At 34.5% G+C, this 11,492-nt stretch overlaps 1 long non-coding RNA gene across 2 annotated transcripts; it reads right to left on the bottom strand.

Moving 5' to 3' along the window:
* Positions 1–860: 860 nt before the first annotated feature.
* On the bottom strand, positions 861–10,936 carry LOC105167816 (uncharacterized). Of its 2 annotated transcripts, none has more exons than XR_016066702.1 (3): positions 1,306–7,515; positions 1,050–1,227; positions 861–983 (listed from the first exon to the last, which is right to left on the bottom strand). It is a non-coding gene; the product is annotated as an uncharacterized LOC105167816 (long non-coding RNA). The 2 variants fall into 2 exon arrangements; XR_016066703.1 differs by adding an exon at positions 10,761–10,936 and having other exon boundaries at positions 950–1,227; positions 1,306–2,599.
* Positions 10,937–11,492: the final 556 nt, after the last annotated feature.

Genomic DNA, 11,492 nt, shown 5'->3' with positions numbered 1-11,492 from the left:
CATGATCTTTTCTGGAACTTGGATTGGATGTCTGTTCAGTTAGATGTAAGGACCACCAACAATGGGTTTGGATGATGCCTATTCAGTTAGTTGTAAGGACAGGTGAGTGGTTCATTATGTAACATTGGTGAGTATAAGTCGCTTTCTCTGAGCGCAGGATTCTCAAAAAATGATCTTAGGGCGTCCCAGGGGACATCAATGATTCAAACGTAGACTAACTTATAGGTGGTCTCATGTTCGAACTTGGGTTATACATGTGTGTTGGGTGCGTGAGTGTAAAAACAAAAAAAAAAGAAAATAGAAAGAAAGGCCATGTTTACTTTAACCTGTAACTAGTTTGGGTGATTTTAATAGGGAAAAAGTTTTTTTAGTTTATTAACTTGATTCTCGTTTGATTTTGGTCCACTAACTACGATAATTATCAAATTTTGTACAATATGAAAAATGTTTCAATTAGGCATTTGGGTGGTTGATTTGTCCATTTTTGGCTGGAAACTTGTACATGTCAAAAAATTTGGGGATTTTTTATATGACGTGTCCTTGAAACCTGACGTGGCAGATGAAATGAACTTATTTGTTTTCAGTAAATATAATTTTTAGTTCACTCGTTTTATTTTGGTGTAATTTTAGTCCACTAATTTTGTCCTAGTGCAATTTTTGTCCAGTATTCGGTTTTATATAACTTGTATTCAAATGCAGAAAATGCACAATTATTTTGGTAGAACCTGCCTACTAAGATAAAACACCAATAATCAAAAGGCACACTAAATTCACATTAAAAGGCATACTCATTCAATTAAACCCTTCAGTTTTCATCCACCAAAATAGAGCCAAAACTAAGGCATTTTGTACAGTTTTGCCCCACCAAAATACATACATTCAACAATTAGTTTAAAAAAAAAGTGTCCAACAGTAAGTAAAAAAAGTGTTCAGTTTTGTTCAGTTTCTGGTTGTACTTTTATCCCCTTGCCTTTTCTTCTAACCTATTGATACAATAATTTGTTAATTCATGTACAATTCAAAACAACAAAAGATAAAACAGTTCATACCTGCATTTTTTGTGGTTGTTCACCTGGCACATGTCCTTGTAGAAAAACATAAAACCAGTCACTTTTAAAAGGGGGAAGTAACAGTTGCATTGATAAGCAAAACAGGTCATACACTTCTTGTTCTAGTCTGCAATTGCACTTCAGGTTCGTGCACAATTCCTTTTCCTTATGTTGAAACCTATTACACAAAAACAGTCATTGTTAGTTATAGGAATTCATTGAGAACATCAAAATGAAAATACACTTCAAGATGTACCTGTGGCACTTGGATGCTGGCATCTGGTATAGTGGTTGCATTTGTACTTCGATACCCCCTGGCATTGTGTCCTTGTGCTCCATACTTACCACATTTGACAGTGGTCTGTTCCCTCTTGATTGTGGATGATCCTTCCCTCATGATTGGTTTCAGGCCTTCTTTTCCTCCTTTTAGGAACAATCATCAGCTTCAAGTCTTGTAGCTTTTGGAGACCTATCATCTCTCTTGACAGGTTTTGGTGGGAATGGTGGGTTCAAATCTTTTTCCATTCATTTCTTCCATTAATTGGGATGATTGCATGTTGATAAGTCTTCAAGTAAGTTTCAACCCTGTAACACTGGTGCGTGTATCTTTCTATTTTCCATCCATTACAAAACATTGCACACACAACATGCTTACATGATATGCCACTCAAATCCCATTTTCTACACCCACAAGTCTGATTCTCTAAGTCAACACTATATTGATTGCCATCAAAGCAAGAATTTGATAAATGCTTCTCATTAAATTTTATTGGAATACAATCTCCAAGCTTCTCAAATATTATTGTCTATTATTTTTTGAATTTTAGGACACGTTATCTTTTTCTATTTCTTCTTTGCCTATCGCTGCTCTAGTTGGAGTCTTTTTATCAAGTATTCCATCAACCGCTCAAGCATGGACAAGATTGGCTTTCTCTTGCTTCACGTATGTTGCTGTTGAAACATTCACAAGCATTGTTCAAGAGAATATCACATCTAGGGTGAGTAGGAAAATGTGATCTTGACAACACTTTTGGAGGCTTGTCACTAAACCAAGCAAATGCCCCCTCATTCAAATCTTTTAATTCTTGCATTCTCTTATTAAATTGATTAAATGTTATTTCTCTTGTAGCCTTCCAAAATCCATTCTTGAATGCCAACCCTCTAAACCCAAAAGTCTTAAAGTTGGAATGCAATTGCCTAACACAAAACCTGTGCTCTGAATTAGGAAACAGTTCTTGCAATGCAATGCACCTACAAGTCCCTTTTGTTTATCTGACATGAATATCCAAGTAGAGTCTAAAAGAACCGATATGGGCGGGGAACGCGATGGAAGCGTAAAATAAAAAAATAAAAAAGGTTCAAAGGGGTGTTCCCTTTGAAATTTTCGGATGTTCAGTGTTTTTCAAAAGCATCATAACAAATATCTAAGCATGCTAGACATTGGCTAAAGGATAAAACAAAACCATAGAAATACAACATGAAACTTTGCCTTTTGTTTCTTTAGATGAGTAGTAACGTGCGTTGTTTTCCTTTTCGTTCCTCTTCGTTCACTAGGATCCAAATTAGAATTCCTTCAATTTTTCCAGACCACACTATGGAATAGATATAGCTATTTTTCTATTACTAAATAGAACAAAAAACAAGAAGAAAAACGACTCCAAACAAACACTATTGATTAGTGTTTTTGGATTGTTTTATGTTCTAAATTGAATCAAATTCAATATAGAACAAAAGGAGAATATTGTGAGAGAGAAATTAGAGGTAAATTTCATGGCTTATTGGTTAGGCTATAGGATATGTGTATAGTGTACATTACATACAATTGAATTCAAAATTCAATAACTACCAAGTTTGCCTCCAAGACAATCTATACACACACACACGCATATAACCTTCAACCATGATGAAATAACCACTCCATTATATTCATCATGGTGAAGAGTTTCAACTCCTTCTTAACATGCTCCAACCTCCCCCAAATGGGCTTGGACTTCAAATATGCACCGAGTTTGATTTAATCAAATTAAATCAAGCCCAACCAAAGTCTAGTGGACAATAATTAATTAAATTAATTTTAGCCCAACTATGTCTAAAGATTCATTTAATCCAATTAAGTCTAAAGATTCATTTAATCCAACTAGGTCTAAAGATTCATTTAATTTAATCAATGAATTAAGCCAACCCTAATAAATTAATCTAATTAATTTAAAGATGTTAAGCCAAAAAATTAGTTAATCCAATTAATGAATTCTTGAGCCATCAGTCAAATAGATTATTAAATAAATGATCCAATGTTTTATATATTCTCCTTGAATTAATTTAATCCAATTAAATTAATTCATTTCTTCTTGAATTAATTTCAAATTAATTCCATCAATTCCGTAGTGATTTGTGTATGACTTTGTAGATTCACCCTCTGCTAGTCCCGGGCATTGTGTTCAACATAAATAATTAATTAAATCTAATTAACCATTAATCGAAAACGCCAATCACCATGGGTGACTGTCTAGCAACGATTCATGATACTAGAGAATATGTGAATGATGACATGAATATTTAGGCTCTCGAGTTTCATACAGGTATGATCCTTCCGTCAACCATCTCCCGACCTTAGTGTAAGGCATGAAATTGGGCGTCGGTTCCCATCTTGGACCAGACAACTATGATCAATACTTCAGATGCGTTAACTCTATTGATCGACAAAGAAAACCATTTCTTATTCGACCAATCGCTATGGCCATAGACTTCGAGACTCTAAACCATCTCAGAGCCCATAGGAGATATAACCATTATATACTGATAGGGGACAAATTCTATCTTGAAATCCACCGTCTTCATTGCATAATCTGACTACACTGGACAAGGTTTATAACGACTACATCCAAGACACAATCATCTCTTGCTAGATCCAAGATGTAGTCATCATATGCATGCGACTGCCATGATTCATCAAGTCCAAAAACTAAATTTGTATTATCGGAGCTGAGAATTCAGGTGATGCCGACCAAGCCTCCAAGGCTTCTATATGACGATTCCAACGAGTTAGTTCAATCAGTTAACAACCTTGTCAACTACTCCACTAAAATTGCATAAACATCGCATGTCTGTTGTCAATGAAACACGACACTCATCAAATGAATGCAATTTTAGTGCAAATCTCAATAGGACTCTTGATGCCCCGTCTCGAGGTCCTCGACTTGAAACGTTTCAAATCTAATCTTCAAAAGTTCGTTTCGTGGCCACCATCCAATGCGCAACCTTACTACATAGGTTGTACAATTTGGTTTGTGGGTTTTGTTATGATGTTAAGCCTATAAACATAATCAGTGAGCACAACAAATACAATTGTCAGATAATGAATATGATAATAAAACAATCCAAAAGCACTAAACAATAATATTTTGTTTGGAGTTATTTTTCTTCTTATTCTTCATTCTATCTAGCAATAGAAAAAGAACTATACCTTTTTTATTTTGTGGTGAGGACAACTTAGAGGAATTCTAGTTTGAATTCTCAAGTGAACGGAACGGGAGAACATAAAGGGAACAACGCACGTTGTTACTTTTCTCATGAAACAAAAAGGTCAAGTCTCATGTTATGTTTGTAACTTTTTGTTTCATCCTCTAACCACTTGTCTAGCATGTTTATATATTTATTATTATGCTTTTGACTAACGCCGAACGCCCGGGAATTTCAAACGGAGCACCCCTTTGAACCGGTTTTAAAATTTTCTTATTTCATGCTTCCATCGCATTCCTGGGCCATACCAATTCTTTCAGCCTCAGGAAGAGACCTATCCAAAACATAGGCCTGGTTCTCAAAATCTAGGGACAAGATTTCGCAGTGTAGTTTGTTCCATTAAATTTATTAGCCTTAAGAATTGAAGTGAGTGAATTCTTAGACATCTACATCAAATACAAACAGAAAGTTAGTGAATTATTGTAATATTAAATATCAAGTTTAAGACTTGGTCTTCAATCATTAACTCGTTCCACTCTTTCTTCGAAAAGCCCACCACTCTCAAGTGGGGTTTTTGGGAAATTATTTCCTAGTGGGCTTGGAGTCCACAAACCCAATTCTCCATGCCCTGCTTTTACGATTCACATGAAAAAAGGCTTTGTTGGAGGTAATCTATATTATTCTCATCTAATGAGATCCCCAAGTTATTTTTCCTCGCATCTTCACATAATCCCGAGGACTCCAACCCATCAACCAAACAAATATCTCAACTGCCGCCCCCCACGACTCGTGAGACAGGAAAACAGGAGTATATTCCAATCGTTCACAACAATAGTGTAGCTTTCTTCCATTCCAAACGTACCACGACTCGTGATACCACAAATGGGTGAAAGTAGCATCCATACGACATTGTTGTGGATCGAAGGCTTGGTTTAAATCAAACTATTTGAATTTTAATCCATGATGAGCTTAATATTTAACTTGGACCATCCAAATGAGTGTTAAGTTTGTTGTAAGATGCATTCCAAATACAAACATACTCCACATGCAATAACAAGCCTAGCATGCCCCTGTTGGATGATCACAAGCCCAATCCTAAAGGACCCATTGAGCTCCCAGTGAGTCTATGTTCAATCTTGGGTGTGGCCTAATTATTACAAAATAGTAACCCATTATCATTCTAATGGGCCTTCATCTTTGTTCTTTCGTCGTGAGCTCTGTCAAATAGCCTAGGCCTTCATCTCCTTGGAAGCTTACATTTATTCAAAATAAATGAAACTTCACATTCCTAACTATACTCATTACAACTGAAATTGAAAATCCCAATCAAAAGTTGGGGGAGTACAAAAAGAGGGAGAAAGCAAGCCTTTTCAAGGCTAAAAACGAAAAAAGGAATTAAAACAAAGAGGTACACATGCCTCACCCAACATAAAATTAAACCATGCATTCGGCCAATGGACTTTGTGATTATCCCCATTGTCTATCCAATAAATAATAATTAACACATTTATATTAAATATAAACATCTTTATTAAAGAAATAAATACAATCCATGTATTTAACAATAGATATCCAATATCAAATATTAAAAACATAATTAATGCAGAAATAACATACTAATAATGTAATTAAAAAATGGATATCAACCATATATCCAATATACAATTTTTCTTTTGTTTGTTTGGAACCATTTTCAAATTAATTTACGGTGCAATTTAATTTTAAAAAAAAATCCAATAACTAAAATTTAAATTAGCCAAAATAATAATTTCAAAAAAGTTATAGGAATCAGAAAAATTCAAGTTTTGGAAAAAACAGCACAAAACGACCCAGTCTGCTGCCGGTCGCGCATCCTGAGGCTAATGACCGGCCGGCAGGGCAGCAACGGCCGTACTGCTCTGTTTTTTAATTTTTTTTGGAATTTCTATAATAAAAACTGATATAAAACCATGCATTTACAGAAAATTCAATTTTAAAAAATGCATAGATATACATAATTTAAAAGCAAAATTAATACATATTTCCTAAACACATAACCATGCTTTAAAAGTCGTAAAACATGCTATCAAAAGCAAATTAAACATGTTGTTCGTGTTCAACACATAATAACATGGTAATTCTAAAGCCACAACACCGAACCGGGCTCTGATACCGTTGAAAAAATCAGTATGGCCCAAGAATAAGGCAAAAGTGTGAAATAAAAAAATTAGAAAATTAAAATGATTCAAAGGGATGTTCCTTTTGAAATTTTTGGGCTTTAGGCGTTTCTCAAAAGCATAATAATAAATATATAAACATAATAATAAATATATAAGCATACTAGACATATGGCTAAAGGATGAAACAAAGCATAGAAATACAACATGAAACTTTACTTTTGTTTCTTTAAATGAACAACAATGTGCGTTGTTTCCCTTTTCATTCCTCTTCCATTACCTTAGAACCCCTCTAATTTGTCCACATCACACTATAAAATAGATATAGTTATTTTCTATTGCTAGATAGAACAAAGAAAAAGAAGAAAAACAACTCCAAACAAACACTACTGATTAGTGCTTTTGGATTGTTTTATGTTCTAACTTGAAAAAAATTCAATATAGAACAAAAAGGAGAATATTTTGAGAGAGAAATTAGAGAAAAATTTCGTGGCTTAATGGTTAGGCTATAGGATATGTGTGTAGTTTGTATATTACATATAACTGAATTCAAAATTCAATAATTACCAAGTTTGCCTCCAACGCAACCTATACAAACACATGCATATAACCTTCAACCATCATGAAATAACCGTTCCATCATGTTCATCATGGTGAGGAGTTTTAACTCCTTCTTAACTTTCTCCAACCTCCCTCCAATGGGCTTGGACTTCCAGTATTCACCGAGCTTGATTTCATCAAATTAAGTCAAGCCTAACCAAAGTTCATTGGACAATAATCAATGAAATCAATTTTAGGCTAACTAAGTCCAAAGATTCATTTAATTCAATTAAATAAATCTAAGCCCAAATACTAATTAATTGATCTAATTAATTAATTAAGCCAAACCTAATAAATCAATCCAGTTAATTTAAAGGTGTTAAGCTAAAAAATTAATAAATCCAATTAATGAATTCTTGAGCCATCCATCAAATGGATTATTAAATGAATGATCCAATCATTTATTTATTCTCCTTGAATTAATTTAATTCAATTAAATTAATTCATTTCTTCTCGAAGTAATTTCACCAATTCCATAGTGATTTGTGTGTGACTTTTTAGATTCACCCTAAGCTAGTCTTGGGCATTGTGTCCAACATAAATGATTAATTAAATTAAATTTAATTAATTATTTTCAATTAAGCATTAATCGAAAACGCCTATCACCATGGGTAGCCGTCTAGCAACAGTTCATGATACTAGAGAATATGTGAATATTAACATGAAGATTTAGGCTCTCGAGTTTCATATAGGTATGGTCCTTCCATCGACCATCTTCCAGCCTTAGTCTAAGGTATGAAATTGGGTATCGATTTCCATCCTAGACCAGGCAACTATACTGAATACTTGAGATGCTTAACTCTATTGATCCATAACTTATTCGACCAATCACTATGACCATAGCCTTAGAGAGTCTAAACCATCTCAGAGCGCATAGGAGATATATCCGTCATATACTGATAAAGGACGGATTCTATCTTGAAATGCACCGTCCTCACCGCATACTTTGACTATATTGGACAAGGCTTATACGACCACATTGAAGAAACAATCATCTCTTGCCAAATCTAAGATATAGCCATCATATGTAAGCGACTGCCATGATTCCTCAAGTCCAAGGACTAATCCTGTATTATTGGAGGCGGAAATTCAAGTTATACCGATCAAGCCTCCAAGGCTTCCATATGATGATTCCCGCGAGTTAGTTCAACTTAAAAACTTTGTCAACTAATCCACTAAAATTGCATAGACATCCCATGTCTGTCGCTGATGAAACACGACACTCATCCAATGAATGCAATACTTAGTTGAAGTCTCTATAGGATTCTCGATGACCAGTCTCGAGGTCCTCAACTTGAAACATTTCAGACAAACCCTCAAAAGTTGGTTTTATAGCTGTCATCCAATGTGCAGCCCAAGAAAACACCGTTCAATGTAAATAATAAGCACAACAAACGCATAGTGCCACAAATGAATGCTTACTACATGCATTAAGATAATATCACATTTATAAAGATTGCTAAATGATTCCCAAAACTGCCAATCTAATTAGCTTTCTGACCACATATTCTAACAGAGTCATCTTGAATCATCAAATCCTTTTTCACAAGAGTTGAAAACAGTCATATGTTTCCCTGTTTTCTATCATAACCATATGATAGCAAATTAGGAAGAAAATATTGTTAGGGTCAATCCCAACAGTACATCAATAGCGCTGCCCCATGTGGCCCCTTCAAATGCGCACATCTACACATATAACAGGTCTACACCCAGACAAAAAGTTCATTTCCAGTGCATATAAATACACATAAAATCTGTCAAACTTATTTTTGCCTTCAGTGCCCAATATGACTGTCAATCTAGGATTACTTCTTTTGATTTCTTCTTCATAATCCCACAATAGTTTATACTGTTCATTAGGTGCCATCAATCACAAGCAAAGCAAGTTTCTTGGCCGTAGAAGCTTGATATCTTGAAATATAACACCTTGTATCTTCAATTGCATCAACTCTAAACACTGTAACCCCTCTTTTAGGATCAGTTTTTAACTTGTGAAGACATTTCTTTGACAACCATTTTGAACTCATATTTCTCAGTTTAAAAGAGATATTACATGTGTGATTAGGAACAAAATCCCTAATCTGAAAGGTACATTCACCTTTCACCCGACAAGCATGTATTCTCCATTTGCATTCTTTATCAAACCACTTAGCATGAACTTATTTTCTGTCATTGTTTGTAAACTTGATGTTTCTTTTGGTTTGGATTGTAGTTCTGAATTCATCTTTAGTACTAAATATCAGCCTTAACTCAAACTGTACTGATAGGAAAAGTCACTCTGGTTGGTTCATCTGCATCTGAACCCTTATTTGAATTTAATTCATCATCACTCCAAACCAAATTCTCATCTGTAGACCAGCCCTCTCCATTAGTATCTGATACCCTACCCTCTTCTAAGTCTGTATCTTCAACCCTGTCCTTCCCCATTTATTTATCATTTTTCACAATATTTTCAACTAGATCATCTCCCTAAAATTCCCAGTCATCATCAACCCTCTCTCCCTCTTCATCTTTTTCTTCATCCATCTTATATTCATATTCACCATCACTATCACCAAAATTTTCACCAACTGAAGATGACTCATAATCATTCACGCCACCCTGTAACCCTCATTTTCTTCACCCTCTTTAGCTACCACTTGCCCATTTATGTACATATCTACCTCCACATGATTCACTAATTTGTCAAACATATCCTGTAAAGTTGAATTTGAAGTGATACTTTTGAAGACATTTTCATCTTTAATGACATAGTTCTTTTCCCCACTAAATTAGTGAATCAAAAGAAGGGTAAAATTATCACTTCAAATTAGTTCATATCCTGTAAAACATAATTGCTAAGTTCATTCAAGCCCCTAAGTCCAACAAACTTATACTCCACATATCAACTTATAGGTATACCCCCCACATTGTCTGATTCTGTGAAATTACCCCCATAATGAATACCCATAGTTATAAACCTACTTTTTTTTAGCTAGAAATAAGAAAGAAAAACAGAGGATGTGTCAACTCAAGGAAAAAAATAGAACATGAACAGAATAAAACAATGAAACCACATGAATTACACAATAAAGCAACAGAACATAAGAATAGAATAAAGAAGCATAACAAAGCACATAAAATACACAAAAACATGAGACCATAATAAAATAAGTACAGCAAAAAAAAAGCACAAATAAGCACAAAAAATACACAAAACATAACATCAGAATAAGAAAAGCACCATATAGCACAAAAAAATACTTCAGGGATCACATGTTCTCATTTTTCCAACAGAAATCAAATAAAAAATACAAGTGACAAGAAACCGAGGGAGGGACCACTACTTTTACTTACATGAAAACAAGATTACAGTACAAAGCCATAGTTTTTTTCTTTCCATGTTTGGGTCCATCAAGAACATTATTTAAGATTTAAGTACGAAGCCATACTTTTACTCAAAACAAAACAAGATTATATTTCATTCTTTTGATGTACTAAATTAGAGAAAACTAACCGTATTCTGGGGGTGGGTCGCCGTTCAACTTTGGGTCTCTCATGACGACCATGGCTGCACCTCAAACCAAGCTTGTTATCGCCTCTTTTACTGTAGCAGTTCGCAATCGTATTGGGGGTGGGAGAAATTAGGACACAAACATTCGGGGGTAGTGGGAATGGGGAAGTCATTTCTGAAGAAGGGGGGATTTGGCTGAAGAAGAGGCATGTGACCTGTGTATGCCTCTTTTTCCCCTCCAATACCTACCACGTCGGATGCCAAGTATGTTTCTTAGCCACGTCAGATTAATGACATATCCATTTTGCCGGACAAATAAGGAATTAAATGACACGTCATCAATTTTCGTTAAATTGATCGAAAAATTGCAACAGAAATTCTAAATTGGACCTAATTGAAGCGTTTTTTGAAGTTAATATACAAAATGTGATAATTATCATAATTAGTGGATCAAAATTGAACGAAAACCGAGTTAATGGACTAATTTTTTTTCCATTTTAATGTCTAGCATTCGTCTATGATTATAAGGACAGTTGGCCCACTATTATGTGATTTTTTTTGTTGTCCATTTTGTCCTCAATTGTTTATTAAAAAAATGGGTTAATAGCAAAATACCCCCTTGTGTTATTGATAAAGAGCAAATTACCCCCCTGTGTTAAAAAAAAACGCAAAATACCCCCCTGTCAATTAAATATTATAGCACACTGCCTCCCTACATGAATTAAACGTTGGTGA

This window comes from Sesamum indicum, linkage group LG8, assembly GCF_026168435.1.
Source record: "Sesamum indicum cultivar Baizhima isolate 11 linkage group LG8, ASM2616843v1, whole genome shotgun sequence".
NCBI classification, from domain to species: Eukaryota; Viridiplantae; Streptophyta; class Magnoliopsida; order Lamiales; family Pedaliaceae; genus Sesamum; species Sesamum indicum.
This window is presented reverse-complemented; position numbering and strand designations above follow the sequence as displayed.